This window comes from Caretta caretta, chromosome 11, assembly GCF_965140235.1.
Source record: "Caretta caretta isolate rCarCar2 chromosome 11, rCarCar1.hap1, whole genome shotgun sequence".
Taxonomy (NCBI): domain Eukaryota; kingdom Metazoa; phylum Chordata; order Testudines; family Cheloniidae; genus Caretta; species Caretta caretta.
This window is the reverse complement of record NC_134216.1, coordinates 43,833,508-43,858,993: the sequence shown is the minus strand read 5'-3', so window position 1 is coordinate 43,858,993 and position 25,486 is coordinate 43,833,508. Positions and strand designations below refer to the sequence as shown.

At 39.9% G+C, this 25,486-nt stretch overlaps 1 long non-coding RNA gene across 3 annotated transcripts in view; it reads left to right on the top strand.

The window, feature by feature from the left end:
- The window catches only part of LOC125644543 (uncharacterized), a 98,931-nt gene that overhangs the window by 57,720 nt on the left and 15,725 nt on the right, over positions 1–25,486 (top strand). The window lies entirely within an intron of this gene.

The window sequence follows — 25,486 nt, the reverse complement described above, 5'->3', positions numbered from 1 at the left end:
GCTGAATCCAGAGAGAGATCTAGGAGTAGATAAAGGAGCTTCAGAGCATTTTCTGTAGAGAGAGGGAGAAGTCTTAGGGGACAGATGAAGTCCTAGACCAGAAAAAGATTTATGGAACTCTGAAAATAGAAAGAAAGATGGGGCCCTTCAGAGAGACAGCTAAGGATGAAGGACACTTCCAGTGAATCTAACTTTTGGAAATCCAATTAGTTAAGGGAGCTGTGAGATCTAAACTTTCGTCGTTGTTGCATGACTCAGGTTGTAAAGTAATTTCTGCCTCAACATCGATCTGTGGCTAGATGAAGCAGATTTTAATTGCCATTCCAGCTCCATCCGTTAAAATGTCTTCACCAATTCTCCAGTGTCATTAGCTAATCACAAGCTTCCTGACATAACCAAGGAGGTGGGCTATTACTGTGCAAATTTGTTCAGCTTTTTAAAAATGACAGGAGATGCATCCCACAGCCTTGTACCACATTTAATATCTACCTCAGATGTGGTTCCTCAAGAGCCATTTGCTATTGTGATCAATTGGTAATCCCACCGGAGGGTTGCTGAAGACAATCTGTGGATATCACACTGGTGATTGTTTTATCTACACAGCAGCGAGGTGGGTGCTTAGTTTTTTTACCACAACTGTCAAACAGTAAAATGCTCTTACAGCAGCAGTTACAGTTTAATTTCAGTTTGATTCAGTGGAGTGCCCCAGGGGTCGGTCCTGGGGCTGGTTTTGTTCAATATCTTCATAAATGATCTGGAGGATGGTGTGGATTGCACTCTCAGCAAATTTGCGGATGATACTAAACTGGGAGGAGTGGTAGACACGCTGGAGGGCAGGGATAGAATACAGAGGGACCTAGACAAATTGGAGGATTGGGCCAAAAGAAATCTGATGAGGTTCAATAAGGATAAGTGCAGGGTCCTGCACTTAGGACGGAAGAACCCAATGCACAGCTACAGACTAGGGACCGAATGGCTAGGCAGCAGTTCTGCGGAAAAGGACCTAGGGGTGACAGTGGACGAGAAGCTGGATATGAGTCAGCAGTGTCCCCTTGTTGCCAAGAAGGCCAATAGCATTTTGGGATGTATAAGTAGGGGCATAGCGAGCAGATCGAGGGACGTGATCGTCCCCCTCTATTCGACATTGGTGAGGCCTCATCTGGAGTACTGTGTCCAGTTTTGGGCCCCACACTACAAGAAGGATGTGGATAAATTGGAGAGAGTCCAACGAAGGGCAACAAAGATGATTAGGGGTCTGGAACACATGACTTATGAAGAGAGGCTGAGGGAACTGGGATTGTTTAGTCTGCAGAAGAGAAGAATGAGGGGGGATTTGATAGCTGCTTTCAACTACCTGAGAGGTGGTTCCAGAGAGGATGGGTTCTAGACTATTCTCAGTGGTAGAAGAGTACAGGACAAGGAGTAATGGTCTCAAGTTGCAGTGGGGGAGGTTTAGGTTGGATATTAAGAAAAACTTTTTCACTAGGAGGGTAGTGAAACACTGGAATGCGTTACCTAGGGAGGTGGTAGAATCTCCTTCCTTAGAGGTTTTTAAGGTCAGGCTTGACAAAGCCCTGGCTGGGATGATTTAATTGGGGATTGGTCCTGCTTTTGAGCAGGGGGTTGGACTAGATGACCTCCTGAGGTCCCTTCCAACCCTGATATTCTATGATTCTATGATTCTATGATAAATGCCAGAGTTGCAAATTCTAACAATTGAAATCCAAATAAGAACTGTCCATTTGTACAAAAAAGTTCTTTGTCCTATCATGTCTGGTTCACATCATAAAAATTAGAGATGGAAAAGAAAGGTTAAATCCCCCAGTCCCCCTCCCTGCTAATGTAGGATTGTTCCCTATAATACATTTTCTAGTGCTTTGTCCAGTCTAGTTTTAAAAGTCTCAGGCAATAGGTCGCTCACCGCTCCCCTGGGGAAACTATTCCACAGCCTACTGCAGTTCAATCTCAGGAAACATTTCTTGATAGCCAGTACACATTTTCCCTTCCTAGACATATCCCATAACTGCTACTTGTGTCCCCCTGGAACACACTGAATAATTCCTTTCCCTCATTGGTGGTGGTCTTCAAATATTGGTAGACTGTTATCATCTTCCCCATTAATCATCTCTTTGCAAAGCAACAGATGTATTTAACTCTTTTAATCCTTCCTTATAAACCAGTCCTTCTCGCCTTGGGATCATCTTTGTTGCTCTTCTCTGAACTCTCCAATTTGTCAATATCTTTCTGGTGACACAATGTCCAACACTGAATACAATATTCCAGGTGCGGTTACCATATAGAAAGTGACTATTTTCTCCCTTCTCCATTATAAAATGCCATTTATGCAGCCCAAAATTGCCTTTTTCATACCATATCACTTTGAAATGTCATGTGTAATTTGCTGTGTGCTATGCACTTAGATTTCTTTCGTCATTGTTGCTTCCTAGGTTTCTTCTTCCTGTTGTTCCTGTTCAGATGCACTAGCCTGTATTTTTCCAAGTTAAGTTTCACTTAGTTATTTTCAGTCTGTATTTCTAATTTCTCTAGGACCCTTTCCATTACTTTTCTTTGCTCATTGATCTTTACAATTCTCCTGCTTATACTTGTATCTGTGAATTTCATCAGAGTTGTACACTCACTGTTCCAGATCATTAATGAAGTAGTTAAATAAGACTTGGCCTAACATTGATACATGTGGCAGCCAACCAGACATTTCTCCCCACTTTGATACATTGCAGCTTATCCTCACCTTCAGTTTAGAGTCTTTTAGCCAGTTTTAAATCCATATGAAAACCAATTTGAATTATTTTTTCTATTAAGAGTGTGTGAAGTACAATATAAAATCCTTCATTAAAATCAATATATAACCCAGCTATGATTCTTTGTCTATTAAGGTCCTAATCCAAGACCCACTGAAGTCAAAGGAATTCTTTGTATTAACTTCAGTGGGTTTTGGATCAGGCCGTAATATTGTTTTGTTTTTTAAGAAAAGCAAACCAGCTAATTTGACAAAACTCAGTTTTTTAAAAAACATCCATGCGATTTACTTCTCATTGTTCTTTTATCTGCTAGATATTTTTTATTTCTTTTTCTTTTAATGTTTATTCCATAGCCAGAGTAGGGAGAGATGTTAGGCTTACAGGACAGTGTCACCTTCGGGGGGTTTTAGAAGTTGGTAATACATTAGAGTTCTCCTCTTTTCCAGTATCTTTTCACTTTGCCTCTGACTTTTCCAAAGTAAATGCCAGTGAATCTAGCTAATTCCCTTAATTAATCTAGGATGTGGCTTTGATTTGTATTTGTTCACATTTGCCAACCGCATTCCCTTACCTGCTCTGTATCAATAGCTCCAGTTACTTTTACAGGGTCTTCATCCCCTCCCTCAATTCTGCAAATTTCCCTTCTTTATTTTTCTTTCTGAGGGCAGATTTTTTAAAGGAATTTCGTATCAGAGCCATTTCTGAGTCATTTATTTCACCCTCCTCGTTTGTTAATGGCCCTAGTTTCTTACTAGTACTTTCCCCCCTTGATATATTTGCAAAATATCTTCTCATTCCCCTTGACCTCTTTTGGTTAACATAAATACATTTTTTTTCTTTCCTTGGCTGCACTTATATTTTGCTTGCAAGCCTGAACTGACGGAATATTCTGAAGAGAATCATTGCTTTTAAATATGGTTCTACTGTGTATACAGGAAATATGAGATCTGCTATGTAAACAAACTTCGCTAACAAGCTTCTTCTCCAGTCTTATTGGCTTGAAACAAATGACATTAGTGTAGAAATGTTTATATTGGTATGAAATAATCAATCCTGACCTGGGTTTATTGTAGTAGACCTTAACTCTGGATTATAGTATATCTAGTTTTTCTTGATCTCATCATATCCAGGTATGATTACATTTAGTGACCATCAGAGTAAGATGAAATAGAGTTACTTTACACTCTTAAAATTGCATTACTAAAATGATCATTAAGAAGTCAACTGTGAGTGGATGGCAGTAACTTCTCCCAACAACTGATGAGAAAACCTGCAGGACATGATAGCTATCAGAAATGAGAATTTTTTCACTCACAACAAATAAGAGCTAAGAAAGCCAGGGCAATAATGCATATACAGAATAAGGAACAAATTGTGCCCTACATTGCACACATGCCACTCCTGTTTACTTGGAAGACTTCATTAAGCATTAACTAATCCACATAACACTCCTGTGAGGAAGATATATATTATCCCTATTTTTCAGATGGGGAAACTGAGGGAGAGAGATGTAGTGACTTGATCAGTGCTACACAGTGACCCAGTCTCTGAGACAGGAATAGAAATCAAAATTCCTGCTTATTTCACTAGACCATGAAACTTCTCCATTAAAACTAGATTGAGTAACACTCTAAAATATACTGTAGGAAACAATACTGCATTGGTAGGGGGATGGACTAGATAATCCAATGCGGTTTTTATATCTCTACTATCTGCTGTCGTAGCTGTTGTCTATAGTGCTGCTAACTACCTATCAGATATGCTAGTGATATTTTGTAGACCAGTTAATTAACAAGATGATCATTTCGTCCTTCCCTTGCCCCCTGCAGGCCTGATACAAAGCTCAGTAAAATCAATGGAGAGGCTCCCGTTGACTTCAGTGGTCTATGGCTCACATGGTCTTAAGTCCATGTGACAAATTAATCAAAGCATGTATATTTCAAATGTGGTCAAATACTCTTTGCAAAAAAAAAAAAATCTTGTATCTTAGACATACGATATTTTACAAGATTTCTTGTATAACTAATGTATAAAATTTTCAAAAAGTTCCACACTAAATAGTTCCACCGCTTTCCTTTTATTCCATTTTTAAAAAATGTATTCTTATCTGAAACAAACAAAGAGTTCTTATTTGAGGATGCAGGGAGAAAGTAAAATAGATTAGTAGTATTGCCTGTTGGGTGGCCTATGTGAAATGAATTACTTATACCGCTATTGCCTGCTCTGTCTTTGAGTTTACAGGGCTATCAAACTAGCAATTTTCAAAAGACTATTAAAATTAAAAGCCTCATTTTACCCATTCACAAAGGACAAACTCGATCTTGTATCTACACAGCCTGAAAGTTGAATCACAGGACTGGAAGGGACCTCGAGAGGTCTTCTAGTCCAATCTCCTGAATAAGTGTTGACATCTAAAAAAGGGTGTGTGTTCAGATGACCACAGGAGCATGTGTGATGTTTGAGGTACAAGACAGTCTGACATTCAAGTAGGGCTCACTTTTGCCTGCTGCCCTCATTCAAAATGTGTGCCATGCTGCTCTTATTTCCCCAACACAGTTGTGAAGGATACATGGCTGTTTTCATAACCTCCGAGTTGTAGACTGCTTCCCCCTCTTTATTGCCCCATATCAGCAATAATATTGCAGCATTAATCTTGCTCTGTGACTGGAGGGTAGGTCTGTGGTGGCCAAATTATTTTGATGCGTGGGCTTGCATAGCAACTGCAGAAAGAGAAACACTGTGGGCTGCAAATAGCCTACAGCCACTTCCGTCTCTTGCAACTACACCCTTAAGCTATCGTAGGCCTTTGTCTTTCTTTGTGACCCTCTTGTAACTCTCCTACCATTTTCTATACAGGTGAACTTCTATTATCTGAAGCTCAGTTATCCAAATCTGTTGCCTGAAACACTGATGTCTCCTTATGTCTATTACTTTGATTCTCTCTCTTATTCAGTACCCTCCATTACATTCAATTGTTTTAATTTTTGGCAGGGAGGGAGAGGGGTTGAAATGCTATTATGTTCCTTTTGTGCTTGGACCCCCTTTCTGGCTGTATGCTCTGTAACCCATGGCAACCACAGAAAGTCATTACAAACACTCTCAGTCGCTACTTTCTGGCATAACTGCTATGCAGAGGCCCAGGCCTAGAAGCAGTTCTTCTGTGGACTGGGCTTGGCAGCATTAATCGCACTGGAGGGTTGCCTGTGGTTCTTCTAAATGCTCTGGCCTCTTCTGTTCTAGGCAATGCTCAGGAGTAGTACAGGCCATCCTGTCTCTTCCAACCAGCTAGTCTAAGGTGCAAGAGTATAGCCTGAACTCAAACCCAGGTCTGTTTTAATTTGTTAGTATGAATTAGTTAATAAAGTTAGCGTGAACTTCTCTAGGGTTTATACAATTTTAGGGCGAGCTTTTCAAAAGCACTCAACATTGGCCTAACTCTGCATCCAGTGATGTAATTGACTGCAAGGCAGGACAGTTAGGTCAACACTGAGTACGTCTTAAAATATGCCCCCTACAGAATTATTTTTTCAATAAACCAGTAATAATTCATAGTCTGATGCTTTTTGCTGATTGTGACTTTTTTTTTAGCTGGGAAGTTTAGTTCTGCTTAGTAGCAGCATGTGAATTTCAGTGAAGATCTGATTTTTACCCAGTTGTACAGTTAAGTTGGCTGAGGCACAAGCTGGTCAGTCATCTGCCCAAAGTTTTAGTGAGTCAATGGCTGAATCTGGATTCAAATCCAGATTGTCCTGGATCTGAGAATTTAGTTTAGATATAAACATTATTTTGTGTTTTCTTTCTTTAATTTTCTGCTTCAAACGTGCATCTGTAGAAATGTCATTTGGAACTGGTGATAAACTGAAATACTTTGAATAAATGTGTGGTGATCCTAATGTGAATGGGAGACTAATTCTTCCCTTGGATATGTCTTTGTAGATTCAATTAAATTAATGGGAACCCCATGGGAGCATCTGAGAGCAGAATTTGATCCATTCTCAACATCTTGCTATGTATTTTCTTTTCAAAAGAATATTTCAGAGACAGTCAGGACAATGACAGAAACTCTTGAAAGCTGGCACTGTGAAGTTGTTCCCTGAAGAACCACTACCTTCTGATGGCAGTATTTCAGCAAGTATCCAAAGGTAGTGGTGAAGGGGACAGAGGTACTTTGTATGTCTTTAATTTACAATGGAACAAGAGAAGAAGGTGTGTCTTTGAGGTGACAAGAGCTCCTGAGTGATCTACATTTAATGAGATTGTAGCTTTCTCCTGTAGAACAATTTTTTTCCTTTAGAAATGCAGTAAAATGGTGGCCACTTAGACCTAGAGATGGGCTCAAACCACACAGTTCAGCTGCAGATCAAAAGTTTTCTAAAGCCCAGTTCTATTTATAGTCAGAGTTTAGGTTTGGCCCATTGTAGAGGTAGGGATCTGAAAGTCTAGAGCCAAGCCAGGATTTGAACATCTCAAAAGTTTCAGTTTGTTCATGTCCAAGATTTTGACTTGGGTTCATCTTGACTTTCACTGTAAGGTATGTTCAGTGTTTCTTTGTTTACAGGCATCTGTGATTTGCTTAATCCTTCCATATTATCTTTTGTAAGAGAAAGTTGTAGCATTTTTTGCTTCTGTTTCTGGATGGTACATCAAATGTTCATATTTGGTTGGTCCTTACTGTTTGCAGGATTTTTGTTTTAGAAACAAAGTTAGGTTTTAGATTTTTTCTCCAGCCTCTGAAGATCTGCATCTATTTTAAATCAATATTTAAATAAACAATTAACGGAAGAGTTAATGAATAATAATGTGATTAATTTTTGTTTACAAATATTTCTGTGCTTAGAAAAGTCAAAACCATGAGAGTACTGTTGTTGAATAAAAAATGAAGGCCACATTTTTCAAATACAGGTACCTAAAGTTGGAGAGCAAAATAAAAGTAACCTAAATATCAGCTGTGCTGAAAACTTGCAACTCCCTTTGAAGAAAATAGGAGGTGTGCATGTCACATCACAATGGTAAAGAAATACAGGAAGAATTTACTTTCTTCTAACACTTGAACAAAGAACTTTCTCACAATGAGAAAAACAATGTCACCTCAAAAGCTTCCCTCTTTTTCTCTGCTTCACTGCAGAGCTTTTGCCTACAACCTTTCCAACTCCTTCCTGGCTGGCTTCCTGCTAGTTTTAAAGAAACAGCGTTCATATCCTTGCAGTAGGCGGTAAGTATCTTTGGAAATCAAGCCCCTTTTCTTTAAGAATGAGATGTTCAATAGTGCACAAGGAACTTAGGTGCTGATTTCCCATTGAAAGTTGGAGGGTATTGGGCAACTAAGTGCCTTAAATACATATGAAAATTTCCTCCAAAGAGCCTAAATTTGCACTGAGGTTTCTAATGTTAAGCACTCAAGTTTGAAAAATTTGGCCCAAGTGAATAATTACATCAGCCTTAAAATACTATAGTTACAATCCAAATGTTCTTAATATGAGAGGGATTATAGGTCACTCCTTCACTGGGGAAAATGAAAAAAATATTACAAAAAATCACCATTGTTTGTGAGGCAGCAGTTTGGTTGCCGGTCCTTCACTCTCCAACCCATGGTCACCTTCTTTATTGAGTAAAAAGACATTAATGATAGGCTAGTTCTTCCCCCTCTCTCAGCCTGTCTTACTACTGGGTTGGAGGTTGGAGTTAGGGAGGGAAGGAGAATTCTTCAGAGGTTGTCCTGTTAGCTAGCACTGTCTGCTCCCTTCCCTTCAGCCTGTTTGTGCCCTAGCAACTTTCCCTTTAGTGGACTTCTTTTTCTGTTCCCTTGAGCTTGAACAAGGAGACTCAAAAAGGGATAGGTTCTCGAAGCTGGGGAGTAAGGTCTCTGCATTTCATCCACACTTAGGTACCTCATACTGCCTGCCTCAGCTAGTCGTAAGAAGAAAGAGGTGGGAGTCTTAAACCTAAAATTGACCATTGTGAGTAAGAATGAGAGGTGGCGCAGGACTACTCATGCCACCCCATCCCATTGGTGTTCTGGTGGGTCTGGGTCTCAGATTTGTCCCAAGAATAACACATTTTGGTAAGTCAGTGTTGCACTTCCTGTCCTGCACACCTATTCTATTCTATGTAGTTCCTGATACCGCATCATCTTAGCATCTGAGTGAAGGCGGGTACCTGGAAAATGGTACCAACATGGGTCAAATTTGTCACTGATATAAGCAACTGCAATTCACAGCTGTCTCTACAATACTCAGTGGTATGGTGTATGCAAATCATTTCCAGCTGCAGCTATGGTTAATAAAAATGATGGGACAATTTATTTGAAAAACTCCAGATCACAAAATCTCAATATCTCCACAAAAGCCATTGTCTTTTATATAATGGGAATATTCTCTTTTCTACTTATGTTTCAACCCTGCATTCCTTGCACATCCCAAACTCCTACTTAAGCCCATTTTGGAAGCATTCAGTTTGACAAGACTGCAGGATCCAACCCCCAAATTGTATGAGCTGAAAGATGGCAAAAGAAGCAAAGTCCAGCTGCATATCCCACTTACTTGAAATGAAACTTTAGGGAAATTCTTTGTCTTCACTGCACTTTCCAATAGAGCAGAAAGCACTTCACAAATAAAATACCTGTCTCAGAATTGCCATTGTGAAGGGCATGACTTTAAATGCACAAGATCTTTAGAATCAACTCTATAGTAAGGCTCTGATCCTGTAAAGGTTTACACTCCTGCTGTACTTTAAGTCAGTGGGATGACTCACCAGCTTACAGTTAAGCAGGAGCATAACTGTTCACAGGATTGGGGGCCTTAATTTTTCCAGAAATGTATTCTATCCTTTACCATTCACAATTAAAACACAGTTCATTTTAAACACCTTAAAATCTGTACCTAAATAAGCTTGTAGCTTTAAGGGTAGTTCAGAGTTATTAGCTTTCTATCAAAGATGCAAGGTTAGCTTTTTACCAAGTATTGTAGAAATCTTGTATTTTTATAACAGATTAAAACCCGAAGAAAGTAATTTTAATTATGAATGAAACATTGCAATAAACGAGTATTTAACTGCATGTTTTACAGCCTGACTCATGTTGTGTAGAAGCAGCTACACCTGTACCTTTTGCCATTTATTAAAAGGGAAGTATGGCTGCTGAACTGAACATTATTGCTATATTGTGTCTGCCCACTAGGTGTCGTTGTTGCTGGTTCTGTGGTGATTGGTGTGGGAGGGGGACTTGAGGAGAGTAGTCATGCTGTAATAAAAAAGGAAGCAAGTTATTGTTGTGGATCCAGCCATCTTGGCTCAATGTATTCCACGACGTGAGACTGGAGGGAGGAAAGATGAGAGAGAGCAAAAGCAATAATATAATAAATTCAGATTTACCCCTCTAGAGAGCTTCAGTTTTGACCGATCTGTAGCATTCTCTGACACCAAGCTCTGTTTTGACTGTTATCAAATCACTGAAATGCTCCTGTGGAGAGCAGAAGAAAAGTCCAGCTTAATAACTCCCTTACCTATGGAATGGGCAAACAAGCAGAAAACATTTCACATTGCTTCGTATTCAGGGAGGAAGTATACAACGACAACTGTGATTTGGTGCTGAACAAACTTGATGAGCAATTTATATCACAAAGGAATGCAGGGTACAGTATGTGCTCAAAGGGACGCTTTACAAGAAGCTGATATCATTTGCTAGAAAATTGAATTTAGGGGCAAAGAGAAAATCAAATCAGGGACAGGAAAGTGATAAGAATGCTGAACAAGGGCTTGTCCTAGAAATCACAGATAAAGACTGATTTCACTGCTGTAGAAATGGCAGAGCTCTCTGAGCTCACAGAAAATTAAAATCAAGAGGGTCCTAGGAGGTCCATTATTGTGTAAATGCCCAAGAGCCTTCCTCTCCTGAAGACCTAGGGTCAAATTTAAAGGGGAGTCTAAGCTGGAGCAATTTACACCTTCTAGCCCCTCAGCATGTAATTCACTGCAAGTTGGACTCCCTTTCAGAGCTACTTGTCAACATGTAACTTAAACCTCCTTACACATCACTTTTGGTTTTGGTCCCCGGAGATAAATTTGGAATAGACTACTAATGAACAGAGACTTGATGGTCTCAGCCGAGTCATTAGTGGATGATCATTTAACATCATCAAGCCAATATCCAGTGTGACACTGTGACATTCACCTGTCAGTGAACCTCAAGTTAAAGGGCGAAGAGACCAAGTACATAACCCCTACAAAGACACAGGTTCATTACATTTAGCAACCTCTGTTCAGGAATACCCAGGACTAGAATAACGGGTTTTTCTGGCTCAGACTGATGTTTATTGGCAGAACTGTGTTTCCCAAGAGTGCTTGTGGCCGTGGAGGTTGGTGTCATTCTTTCATTCTCAGCCGTAAAAATCAGAACATTTAATAAATGGGGGTGGGGGGAGAAATGGAAATGGAAATTAGGGGGCAAGAGGCCTGAACTAGGGCTGCTCAGTCATGGTATCCATAGACAAAAGGGAAAAATATCCAAAATCCTATGCAAATAAAGTGCCGTGTTCTGCACTGACTCAAACCTTGAGCAGCCCTCTTGATGTAAAGGGGTACAATGGTGCATAAATCAATACAGGATTTACCCTATAGATTGTATAAAAGAAAGGTCTGATGCAACCTGAACCGCAGTCTGCTGCTCAGTCAAAGGCATAAGATATCATTTCTCTGCATAGTTGTGCAAATTCAGAACTTTTTGCTTAGCAAGATGACATGTAATGATCAGTTGGAGCCTGTTTTTTCAGGTGAAATTTATGGTTAGAAAATGATCAGCTTCAAAATACAGTTCAGGTTGAAATAACACAGAATTCCTTTTCCCACCAACTCATAATTGCCTCAAACAAATAAACTTGCTCCTGATTAAGCCTGAAACCAGCACAAGCAATGGATAATTCAGCTCAAACAGCATTTTAGGAGCCAGCTTTCATCTTTACAATTTGTTAGTGGATCCGAAATGGATTGTCTCTGTGTTAGAATGTTGCCACTATTAGTAAATGGCAAAAATTGGAGCTTTCCCATTTTCTGCCCTTTGTCACGCAACGGGTTTCTGCCCCTTAATCCATCAAACTGGAGCTGTGAGCTGGGAGTAGCAGTGCCCATTTTCCCCTTGATATTGGGAGGACGGGCTTTACAAAGCAACAGCTCTCAGCATTTGCCTGCTGCAGGTTTTGGTGAGGCCGCCATATCTAGTCTGTATTGCCTTATAAAAGAGTGCAAGGAAGGCCAAGTAGCAGCCTGCTACTGTAATTTTAAAAACGGCTTACTCCTCTTCTGCCCAAACCCTGCCATTCTTGATCCATGAATTTGCCATAGTTCTAGCTGAATGTGAGGTGACATGTTACTGAGACAGCAGGGACAGATTGGAAGTCAGTTGTGTTTTTTTACTCTACACTCCTGAAAAGTGCTCTATTCTATGAGCAAATAAATAAATAAAGAAGTGTATGAGTGTGCAAGAATTTCTAGGTAAGCGTATGTGGAATTAAATCAGCCCACATTGCACTTGTCTGTGATCTATTTGTGACCAGTGTTTGAGTTAAAATCTTTACTCGGTTTCCCTATAACACCAGTCACTTCCAACTAGGTTTCTAAGCAACCCAATTTCTAAAAATGTCTTTGACAAAAATGTTGTTAAACTCGAGTTACTGGCCAGTTGTCCAGTGACCTGTTTGAATCTTCTGGAGTTTGAAGAAGTTAAAACTTCTGTGAAAGCTATTGGAATCTGTAGAGCAATATGGACAAACACACACAGCTGCTTACACAAATAAGACAACCCATCGTAGCCACAACAGGTCTTGGAAAATGCAAAGGAGAATTCCCTGATCAAAAGATCACCATGGGGAATACAATATTTTTAATTTTATGTTCTTGGCTAGTCAGATGAATCTCATGGCTTATTAATACAAAGTATAGTCATTCCAATAACGCTTCTAAATGAAATCCTAAATCTGATACTTGAAGGTATCTAGCAATGACAACTTGCTGTATGCAGTTTGTGTCAGTGCCTTGCATCACTAAAGATATAAAGAACAAAGGAGCATCATGCAACTATTGCTTCAGACATGCAGAAGCCAACCCCCCTCCCCAAATAACCCTTGTAACCATTTCTCTACCTGACATATTAGACTTGAGTTCAATTAAGAATACTCTTTCCTATCGTGAGATTTAATTGCTTCTTAATTTGTTAATTAAACCACAGAATTTGTAAAGCATGACCAGCAGCAGTGTAAGCTTTCACCAAATAGTGCCCCAGCTCTGACCCACAAGGACCATGTGCAGGTGTGAAAGAGGCTCAGTGCCTGGGCCTATCCACTGAGTCTGCTAACAGCGTGTCAGTTAGTACCAACTGTGGTAGTGGTTTTAGTGTTACAAACACCTGTCCATTATCCTGGAGGGAGTCTAGCAAACTCCTGTCACATAGGCGACCATCCCATGGTCGCAATCTTCAATCATTGTGGACTAGAGCTGGATTTGAACGGGCAGCCTAGATTCCATTGCAAGTTTTTTAGCGACGTTAGCAGGTTTTCTAAGTACATGAACGAATACTGAAAGGCATAGAGGTGCTAAAGTCTTTGTCTTACTGCTAATAGTGGTACCCAGTTTGTGACAGCTGAATTTCTGGTCCTTTCAAGTAAGTTATGATGGACATATAAAACTACCTGTTCACTTACCCAGAATAAGCACAGAAGAAAGAAGAGGTGCACATACTACTTAAAGGGACCTTTGTCAAGATAAAATTGGGTGATATCCTCACTCCCACTCCAGCTCTTACCCAGCGTAAAGGAGCCCTAAAAACACGGTTTCAGCTATGAGAGGATTCCTTTGGCACAGGCAATGCAGAGACAGCCATATGGCTGCCTTTCAAGGCCCCCCTTATAAGCCCCGGTGTAGGGGTCATGCTGTGGGTGTGGCTGCAGCACACAATCCTGCAGAGATTCTCGTCTTGGCAGCACTGAGACACACAGGACTGTAAGGAGAAGGCTGTGGTAACTTAGGCTGGCCTCCAGTCTGTGGCCCTGAGCAGCCTAGGATCTGGAGAGCACAAAGGTAATTTAACACTACCTTAGATCCATCTCCCCTGGTCTGTCAATGCTAGGTTGTACCTGTGAGTGTATATCTACACTGCAATAAAACACCTGTGGCTGGCCTGCATCAGCTGATTTGGGCTTGCAGGGCTTGGGCTGCGGGGCTAAAATTGCAGTGTAGAGATTTGGGCTTGAGCTGGACCCTTCTCCCATGCAGGTCCACTAGCTCAAGCTCAAATGTCTACACTGCAATTTTATAGCCTCACAGCCCAAGCCCTGCAACCTTGAGTCAGCTGACCTGGGCAAGCCAGGGGTGTTTTACTGCAGTGTAGATGTAGCCTTAGAGGATCAGCACACAATCTCACCCAATACAGATTTTTAAAAGATGGTGTGAGCTGTATTACTATTCTAAAACAACTTTGGATTGTTCAAACTGAAATTATTCTAAATATCAAATACACTTCCAACCACTTGTGCTGCTTGCTTACTTTTGCACTTAATTCAGCTTGGAGAGTGAAAATCAACTGGGCTATTTATAGTCAATTTCATTTCCTGATTCTCATGTGCTAGCTTAATCCTTCAGTGTATAGGAACGTATATATTTTTAAAAACCTTTCTATTGACATTTAGAGATGGATCCAGGGTGTTTCTAGATCTGGATTAGGTTTAGACTGTGAAATCATTCAAGCTGTTCTTAGAAGATTTTGGGAACATCTGCCTCAGAAAAAAAGACCCTTTTACTTTTGGATCCTGTCTAGAAATATACCAGTAGAGGACTACAGGGATTTTAATAGAAACAGATACTACTGAATTTGAAGAGATTTGGATTTGAGATTTGGGTTTTGACCCTTTCCATTCATATTAGTTTTTGCAAAACATTTTTTTTTTGTTTTAGCAAAACCTACATTTGGCATCTGACCTCCTTGATGGTGCCCCGTTAAAGAACACTGAACCAGAACAGTCCACTAATCTATTCCTAACATTTAGAGATCAAAATTTCTGTGGGAGCAACAGATACCAACCCAGTTCAACTTCTCTGATGTGGTAGCAATTAAAGCACACAGTTCCCATTCTGGTAGAGAATCTAGCCCCAATTATGACAACCCCCTTTTCTCTCTCCTCTAGCCCCCTCACACCTCCCTCCAAAAAGTAGTAGAAAGTTTAGAGGAATTAACTTGGTACATGTAAATTTTCATGACATATCACTCTACCAGAATATGAAGCCCACCCTGAACTGGATGATTTGGTCCATGTAAATGCTAGAGCAAAGGCTACTCCAATGAAAGGGAAGGATAAGTTCTTTCTGTGTTAAAAGGAACAATGAGAAACGTTAAGAGCTAAATTTCCTAATGTACATACTCAGAAGCCATGAAATTCACACAGTACTTGCCTTTAAATTTTATGCAGTGAGTGCCATGTTAAAATGCATTTGAACTCAGAGGTACCATGGGGCCATACATGATCCACACTGGTGATCTTATGTCTAGTAGGACAGCACTTTATCTTAGTGGGATAAGGAAATGTGCAAGATTCTGTAATAAGTAATTATTTAAGAGATCTGAATAAAGATAAATTGATGAGAACCTTTCACAGATAAACAAATATATCTTTATTCTTTGGGATGTAGGAAATAACTACACACATGACAAGCTTCATTTTATGTGATGATGAACATGTGTTGCTAACTAAATTGAATATAGTCACATGAAAAAAAAAATTAAAACAATTCCTTTACTGAGGAAGGAACAATACCTAAGGCTATTACAAACTTAGATTACTACAATTGAAGAATTTTTTAAAAACTCTTAATTAGTTTTCAATATTTAGGCCTCTGTTTCTGTTTTGCAATTGACTTAGCTTAGTGAGTGAAACTAGGTCACACAATTTCACTTTCGGCTCATAGTTAGTTTCATTTACCAGTTTTCAATAACTATCTCTGTGGTTTTGTGTTTGGAATTCCAGTGCTGCAGGGACACACTGAGATCTAGGTCGTCTGGGACCCCAAACATTCAATTTATTGAACTGAAATGAAAAAGTATGAAAATATATTCGATGTTTGTAAATTCTTCCTTCCCCCACCATCCTTACTTTTTTCGTGCTGAAAAAACCACAACACAACAAAATTGGTATATTGTGTTTTTAAAAATGTCCCTCCAGGGAAAGGATAAAGATGTTCATTCTTCGTAGAACCTTTTCGAAAGAGGGAGGAAGTGAGAATAGTTATATAAAACCTGTTGTGCTATGTTTGTCCACTAAGTGGTCCTTAAAGACAGATATTTACAAAAGGCAGATTCAGGTTTATGCTTTCACATTAGATTCCGGGGGGAGGGGAGCTATTTTAATATCAGCTAGTAGATGAGGCCAAAACATTTTTGAAAGTTTTGTCTCTATAACCTATAGTTATGTTGCACATCTATCAGAGTTGAAAACTATAAATTATATTTAAATTATAAAGGCCTCTCTTGCAATAGCCAGAATTAAAACTCTTTCCATCTCTCACAGAGTCAACTGAAAGTGTGAACATGTTTCCTCTTTTGTTCTGTATAGGCATTAAACCTTACTATCTTTATGCAGTAGTACATATGTATTTTCCAAAAAGTTAGTTTCTAAATATAAGAAATTAAATTTCTCCAACACATTTTAAAAAAGTTATATTCTATGTAGAAATGGAAAACTAAAGTGCATAAAACAGACTTGCATTCACTGCATGTGACCTTTGTATTATGTTTTTGTAATTTGATAATTTGTTAATGGCTAATTTCTAAATATATTGTACTAATTTCTAAATGCATTTTGGAGTTAGGCACGCATTTCAAGAGTGTAAAGTATGTGATACTGTGAGACTTTATTGATTTATAGAACAATGTAGTATTGACCATTTCTTTTGTTAAGAAATGCAAGCAGGAATGAGGTTAAAAATTATTGTTATGAATTTTAGAAATGGACTTCCTTGTTATTACACAGTAGTTCTTCTGAGAATTAGAGTGATAGGTGAATATAAGCGGTGTAATGCGCAAATCTATCTGAAGGGTAGAGGTCTAAGCAACAATATTCTAACAATAATAGGCCCTTGTATGTAGATATTACATATCTCATATTATATAGGGCTGGATTTTAACTATTCCTAGTGCAGTCAGGTTGGAGTGTAAGGGATCTTGGCTCTTCTGCATGGCTATGTTAAGGCTACCTAGAGCACAGCTGAGATGCGGGATGGAGAGCAAGAGCTAGGGACCCAATACTCCCCTCCTCCCCATCAAAAACTGGTGGGCAGGAAGAGTCCATAATAATGGCTTCGTGCCCTGTGCACCAGTGGAGTTAGCTAGGCATCAGGAGAGGGAGTAAGGTATGCCTCAAAAAGGGGTCAAGGAATGTACACCATTCCCACAGCAAGAGGAGATCACAGAATGGAATTGTGACACATCCTTCCTAGTGCTTCTTCTGTGGTGGCCCAGGTATGTGCCACCCCTTACTCTATGCTTATCTAAAAGCAGTCTTACCTATAATATTCTCCTAAGAGATCCCCAAATGTTTCATAAACTTACAGAAAGAGAAATCACTGGACTGCAGCAACCTTTTGGATTAGAATGCAGTGCTTGTTTAACAGTGCATAGCACTGCTACTCAAGAGTAGTTTAGGACAAGGAGTGTATCTATTTGAGACTGCAGGTGGAAATTAGGTAGGAAGAATATAATTATCTAAACTGGAATTTGGTCAGGATTAACAACCCTGGTCTTGTAAGAACAGTCATAGAGGGTTTGGTTGGTTATGATGAAATGTTTTTATTGCATGGAGGAAAAATACAAAATTAAATACAACGAAGCCATGTTCATCCTATCTTATAATGGTATGTTGGATTCCTTTACTGCTTTATGGGGTTAGAGAAGAATCTCCATAATAAAGGGAAAAAATAAACAAGCCATATAAAATGAGGTAATGCTACTCAGAAACTGCCATCATATAGCAGTCACATGCATCTATAACTACCCCCAGCAGAGTTTCTCAGTTTCCTCAGTAGAGCTCCCCATTCATATAATCAAGCTGCCATTATCTGCCAAGCTACTCTAAAAAAATAAAAACCATAGGTGAAATCCTGGCCCCACTGAAGTCAATGGCAAAACTTCCATTGACTTCACCCCAGCTGTCATTTTCACATGATCTGTCATGTCACTTAATACTCAAGAGTAAGAGCAAGAGCTTTGGGTCAATGAGCCCTGTCATAACCATACAGCTAAGAGTAGCCTAGAATTCCTCCTTATCCGTAAGGGGTTAAGAAGCTCAAATAACCTGGTTGGCACCTGACCAAAAGGACCAATGGGGAAAGAAGATACTTTCAAATCTGGGGTGGGGGGAAGGTTCTTTGTTTTTTGTGTGTTCTCTTTGGAAGCAGAGAAGCATCAGGTTAGAAAACTCCTTCTCCTATAAACCATCCTAAAAGTCTCTCATATTACAAAAATTATAAGTAAAAGCCAGGCAAGGCGTGTTAGATTATATTTTGTTTTGCTTGTGAATTTTTCTTTGCTGGAGGGAGGTTTATTCCTGTTTTTTTGTAACTTTGAAACTAAGCCTAGAGGAAGTTCTGCTGTGTTTTTGAATCTTTTGTTACCCTGTAAAGTTATTTTCCATCCTGATTTTACAGAGGTGATTTTTACCTTTTTTTTAAATAAAATCCTTCTTTTAAGAACCTGACTGATTTCTCTATTGTCCTAAGACCCAGGGGTTTGGGTCTGTGATCACTTTGTAACCAATTGGTTAGGATATTATTCTCAAGCCTCCCCAGGAAAGGCGGTGTAAGGGTTTGGGGGGATATTTTGGAGGAATAGGAACTCCAAGTGGTTCTTTCCCTGATTCTTTGTTAAATCACTTGGTGGTGGCAGCGTACCCTCCAAGGGCAAAGAATTTGTGCCTGGGGGAAGTTGTAACCTAAGCTGGTAGAAATAAGCTTAGAGGGGTCTTTCATGCGGGTCCCCACATCTGTACCCTAGAGTTCAGAGTGGGGAGGGAACCAAGACAAGCCCCGATAAAACAGTTTGCACTCGAAGAAAAGAGAAGTCTCTAATATTAAAGTTCATTTTTAACTATGCCTGTTCCGAAAAGTGCCTAATTTTCTGACAACTCCATAACTATCAGGACAACCAGCTATGTCGTCAGCACCAAGTAACATACAATGGGCTTGCAGAGACGAGAGGCATCCAGAGAATGCTACCTGGTGTCTGCAATTGCCAGTAGAATTCCATTTGCTGGGACCACAGACTGAGTGGATAGAAAAGGTGAAAGAAGTGCCCTTGGGAGTTGAGGAGCAGGAGAAGGTAGCAGAAGCAAAGGAGTAATAAAAAGAAACACTTGCATTTCGGCGTCCAATCTGCGATGTGGAAACATTCTATAAGCTATCTCTACCACCTGGTGAGGGAGGAGTACTTGTGGCACCTTAGAGACTAACCAATTTATTTGAGCATAAGCTTTCGTGACACGGCTATTACTCTGAAACCTGGTGAGGGAGGGAAAATCAAACAGGAATGCAGCTGATCTGTGACTCCTTCCCCTAGCTAAGCCAATGCAAAGAGACTGTATTGTACCAACAAAGAAGACCCATTATACTTCTCTTCAGATATTTTGTCTGTGATTCAGGATGTATGAGGATTTCTAAGAACCACTAGGACATGGACTCTGCACTGGAGTATCCTTTTCATGAACTCCTGCTCATTTTAGTTAAAGAAGCAGGATTCACAAGGACCTTTTAGTACATTAATCACCTTTGGAAAGTGCAGCCCTAGCCATGCAGTTCTACCTGATGCAAAACCCTCACAAGGGAATTTCATCTGTGAATGCTGTGCACGATGGTCCAATGTGTATATAGGAAAGCGAGCTTTTGGCACCTATTCAAAGGCAAAACATACCAGATACAAAACTCCATCCTGTGTGACCTAAGTCATGTGATCCAAATACTAAAATATCCACATGGGCCTATACAAATAGCAAGAGCAAAACAAACCGCTTAAAAACCAAGATAATTGAACATAAAAGCACCATGAGGAAACATCACGAGTCCCTTGTCATTTCACATTTCACGCAACACAAACATGACATCTTATCCCTTAGATTGCTACACATTAATCAAACATACCTCCACACTTGAGAGGATAAATGCTATCTAAGGAGAGAAGCCTTTTGTATATTTACTTTGTATTCTTTAAGCCCTGCAGACCTCAGTAATGAATGGAATCTTAGGCCATTTTTCACATGAAGAGCCAGGATGTCATACAAAATTTCTCGTTTCATACTACACTGTCCTCACATGTTGCCCACATAATTTCTCAAGACTGGGATGTCCTTTAAAAAGCAACACTTTTTGTTGAGATTTATTGTCAGAAATAATGGATCTGGTGAGCCACACTGCTGTGTGCATTTCTTATTGTAGACAACAGCATTATTAACTACACAAGCACTGTAAACCCCCCCCCCCCAGGCACTATGGCAATTCCTGATGCACCTTACAAGTGCTGGTGCAAAAGTCCTTTGTGCTGTTTGTGGGCATTCCCATGGGGACTCAATGGAAATTGAAAAATCCCATCTACTATTAAATACGCCTTTTACCTATTATTGGTCTACTGGCAAACAACTGTCTGTAATATGTGAATTGGAAGGATTATTTGGGGGGCAGGTTAAACGTTTAGTGATGGGCCCATGTTGACGTTCCATCACTGACCATTTTTAAATCAAGATTGGAGGTTTCTTCTAAAAGCTGTGCTCTAAAAATTATTTTGGGGAAATTCTATGACCTGTGTTATGTGGGAGGTCAGACTAGATGATCACAATGGTCCCTTCTGGACTTGGAATCTGTGGATCTATAAAAATGTTAAATAATCCAAATGTTTAGGTGCTTATCCTAATCTTTTGGATATTCTGCCACTGCAGGGGCCTTGGGCACTGGTGCACCTCAGCTCGTCCTAGTCTCTGCCTGTGGCACATCATAGTCTAGTCTCTTGTGGGCTGGAACACTTTGATCTCATTTGGTTGTTGGGTTCATGTGCAGGAGCTGGGTTTTATACAGGAGGTCAGATGAGATGACCCAGTGCTTCTTTCTGGCCTTGAACTCTATGATTCTACCCCTACCCCACCACTTTGCTGCTTTCACTTCATGTCCCAGCCCCATTTATGTCCCAGCCCTATCTGAGGCTGCGAGGAGCATGACCGCCTCGGAGGGCCATATGCTCCACATTTCGCACACTCTAGAACTTCCTTGATCACAAGCACCCCAGAGCATCCTGCCTGCCAAACTATTCAAAATGTGTATAGCCTGGTATTCAGCCAAGTGGCTGTCAACAACACAGAGGCTTATGGAAGCATTTGGAACAGGGTAGATAGGAGGTTGGAGGTCACTTGGGTTTCAGGGAGGAAAAGAGGATTTAAGGAGCCTGGGAAGAGAGGGAAATCCAAGCCTTTAAAAGTCAGACTTCAGCTCGTCATTAGGTGCTGATTGTTTTGTCCATCCCTACTTTCATCTTTAAGGAACAGAATACTTCTATAAAAAGTGAGCTGCTGTTAGTAATAAATAATCTTAACAATTAGCTCCTACATAGTACTTTCCACCCATAGAGATCTGTGATCAGACGACCATAGTGAAGGTCTAATTCACTACAGCTAAATAGTTGACTATTAAACATTTCATTGTGTGAGACTGTAAATTCTAGTTATTGAAGTAGGCTAAATCTTGGTCTGCTTTCTGGATTTGATTGCTTTATAGTTTCGAATTAGCTCCTTGCTGACATTTACAAGAGTCATTATTTCTTCCAAGTACATTATGAGAAGAAGCAATGTGAAAGCAAAGAAAAGGAAATATAATGGCAAAGGCACTAATTGTAACAGTTGCCCCATTTGTTTTTGTACAAATCAATTGAGGCCAAATTGTGCCGTCCTTAATTGAAGAAAACTCCCATTGACTTTAATGCGGAATTTGGTCCGAAGAATTTGGAATTTATGACTTTTGGTCACATCGTTTGCCCCTCACTGTGGAAAGGATTTCCTTTCATACAATGTCAGAATGTAATAGTGCATTGGAATTTGTATTAGCAGCATGTGTCTTTTTAAAGGAAATGGTAATATCTTAAAGCACTCGCGAAAGTAAAAACTCCAGTGATGGTCTTTTCCTGACCAAGGGCTTCAAAATTTGTCCCTGTATCAGTGGAAACCAATGGAGATCATTTGAAAAAAAAAATTACTAGTGATATGGGGTGCGTTAGTTCTTGCATACCTAATTTGAGTGCTGAGTACCTGCCATCTGAACATTGGGTCCCTATTAGGGATCTCAAAATGGGCACCCAAAACCTAAGGCACTCAAAATCACTAGTGACGTTGGAAGATGCAGATCTATATTGCATCTGTTGCTAATTTGTACACTACTCAAGCTACTGTAACAAATTATTATAGGGTAGTGTAAAGAGGCCTCTGTATAAATAAGGCCCCATGTATTTACAATTGGGTGAGTAAAGCTCTTCATGGTATATCTGACATATATCTTTCTTGACCTATCTTTTCCATAGAGAATTGGGGGAAAAGAGAGAGAGAAAATACATGGGATGAAATCTTGGCGTCATTTGAGTCAATGAGAGTTTCATCCATGTAGAGGAAAAATGGGGTCTTGAGCATGAAGGAAATTATTTTTAAAATCTGCTGTGAGTTACAAGAAGGTCTGATGTTTTCTAAATTATGAATATTGATTAATGGTTGTGCTATGTCAAGTTGTGAGAGTATCGTGAGCTTGAAACAAAGCCCTAGGTCCAAATAGCCTCAGCCTTTGGGAAGTTCTGATCCAGATGCAAACTTTGCAGCTCAAACGCATCTCTAACTTTATGCAGGCTTCACAATAAACCTGCTACAAAAATTAATTTTTAAGTCAGACTAGGCACTTTATAAAACAAATATTGTAATGCCGTGCTGGAGTTTCTGGCATAGCAAGGCCTAGGGACATGAAGACAGTGAGGTCAAACTGGCAGCCAAAGTGATGGGGCTGATAGGACTGGCAATAAATGTACAATTTTCTTTTTTTAAAGAGGAAGAAGATGGAAGGGATGAGAGTGGCGGGAGCCTCATAGGGAAGGGCTGAATGGTGGAAGCTGATTGGCAGACCAAGAGGAGAGGAATTATAGAAACTGAGCTCTTCCCAGTCAATTCTCTCACTTCCTCTAAAAAATAATATGTCTAAAAATAGCATGTTAGCCCAGCACTGGTTTTTGTTAACAACACCCACTTGAGCTCTGCTCTCAAGATTTATTATAATACCATTAAACCCCTAGGGGTCATTACAATCTTGCCTTTCATTTGGTCTGTACATAAATAATTGATCATCATAAGGATCGAAAACTGTGGAAATGAAGACAACTTAACACAGATATTCTTTATGACATCAATTACAGGGGAAATCATTTGATGTGAACAGAGAATATTTCAAATGGTACAATGATGATAGCTACTAAAATTACTTTATAGGCTAAATGAAATGTGTACACTGATTGGTTCTGTTGCCCATTTATGGAGAAAGTGTATTACGGTTCAAGGGAAAAGATGCTAATTATCTGAACATACATAGGGTGTGATTCACCACCCACCTTACTGCAGTTTTACACCTATATGACTCCATTCAAGTCACCAGCCGAAAATTGGCATGATGAAGTGGTGAATCAGGCCCATAGTTTGTAAGTAATTTACTGCTGTCAGTTGCAGTACGGAAGGAGGAAATGTTTTGGAGTGCTTGTTGCTGACAGTTAAGCCCCAGGAGTGTGCATGCTATTGTCAGCAGTGGAATGTACTATGCCAGCGGTGTCACAGGGTTAAAGTTTGAGAGTAGCGGTTACAACAGTAGCTGAAAACATTTATGACATTAAAACCTGGGGACAGGCTGAAATACTGTAAACAGTATCCCTGAACCTGTTGAAAGGATGTCAGAGTTCAAATATTTTTGTATGAGGCAATTTATGTAGTGTTGACTGCTGAATTTATACATATGGGGGTAAGCACCAGGCAGCTGCTTTGGTTGGAGTGGACATTTTCTCTCATTGTTATTAGTTGTGGTGTTTATATATGGCATCATTCCATTTTCCCAACTGGCACAGCGATAGGTAGTTTGGAGGGTATTCAAACAGTACTGGGAATGATATTAAACATCTATGTGAATGGTAAGTATAGGGGTGCACTGTATTTTAGTAAGGCAGAACAATGACTGGATGCGTGTCTTCTGTTATTTCTTTAATTATAAGGGACGTACTGAATATATAGAGTGATAACGTTGTTTTATTTGATAAGTCATTGGGAAGGGTGTTATGCCAAGTGAATATTGGATTTTGAATGTGAGTAAGCGAATGAAAGGGAATGTGTTTCAGTGAGCAGTGCTGAGTGAAAAGTTGCTGGTCTGTATCTTATGGCATGTATGTTACAGTCTGGCTATATAGAGAGCACGTTCTAGAGGCATGTGACCTCCACTGAAAATATTTTGCCTGGTCGTCCTGAAGAGTTCAGCGGCAGGAAATTTAGAAATTGTGCTGTGGAGAAAAGTGAAACAGTAAATTTGAATTCATGTCATCCTGAAATCAACAGGACCACATGCTGAGAAAGTAATCACACATGAGTGAAGGTGTCAAGGTCTTGAATTTTGACTGAATTATCATATTAGGATGATATTAATCCTGAAACTATTGACGGATCATATTATTATTTATTTGTATTGTGGTTGTGCCTAGAGGCCACTGTTGTATGTGTCATTTTGTGTAACAGTAATAATACTTAACAATGAATTGGTTACAAGCAGCACCATGAGTGGAGAGATTTTTCCATACAATGACTGAACACAATAATGTAAAAAGAAAAGGAGTACTTGTGGCACCTTAGAGACTAACCAATTTATTTGAGCATAAGCTTTCGTGAGCTACAGCTCACTTCATCGGATGCATACTGTAGAAAGTTTAGAAGATCTTATTATATACACACAAAGCATGAAAAAATACCTCCTCCCACCCCACTCTCCTGCTGGTAATAGCTTATCTAAAGTGATCACTCTCCTTACAATGTGTATGATAATCAAGTTGGGCCATTTCCAGCACAAATCCAGGTTTTCTCACACACCCCCCCCCCAAACTCATTCTCCTGCTGATAATAGCTTATCCAAAGTGACCACTCTCCTTACATTGTGTTTGATAATCAAGGTGGGCCATTTCCAGCACAAATCCAGGGTTTAACAAGAACGTCTGGGGGGGGGGGGTAGGAAAAAACAAGGGGAAATAGTCTACCTTGCACAAGGTAGCCTATTTCCCCTTGTTTTTTCCTACCCTCCCCCCCCCCCCCCCCAGACGTTCTTGTTAAACCCTGGATTTGTGCTGGAAATGGCCCACCTTGATTATCAAACACAATGTAAGGTAGCCTATTTCCCCTTGTTTTTGTATTTCCCCTTGGATTTGTGCTGGAAATGGCCCACCTTGATTATCATGCACAATGTAAGGAGAGTGGTCACTTTGGATAAGCTATTACCAGCAGGAGAGTGAGTTTGTATGTGTGTGTGGGGGGGGGGGGGTGAGAAAACCTGGATTTGTGCTGGAAATGGCCCAACTTGATTATCATACACATTGTAAGGAGAGTGATCACTTTAGATAAGCTATTACCAGCAGGAGAGTGGGGTGGGAGGAGGTATTTTTTCATGCT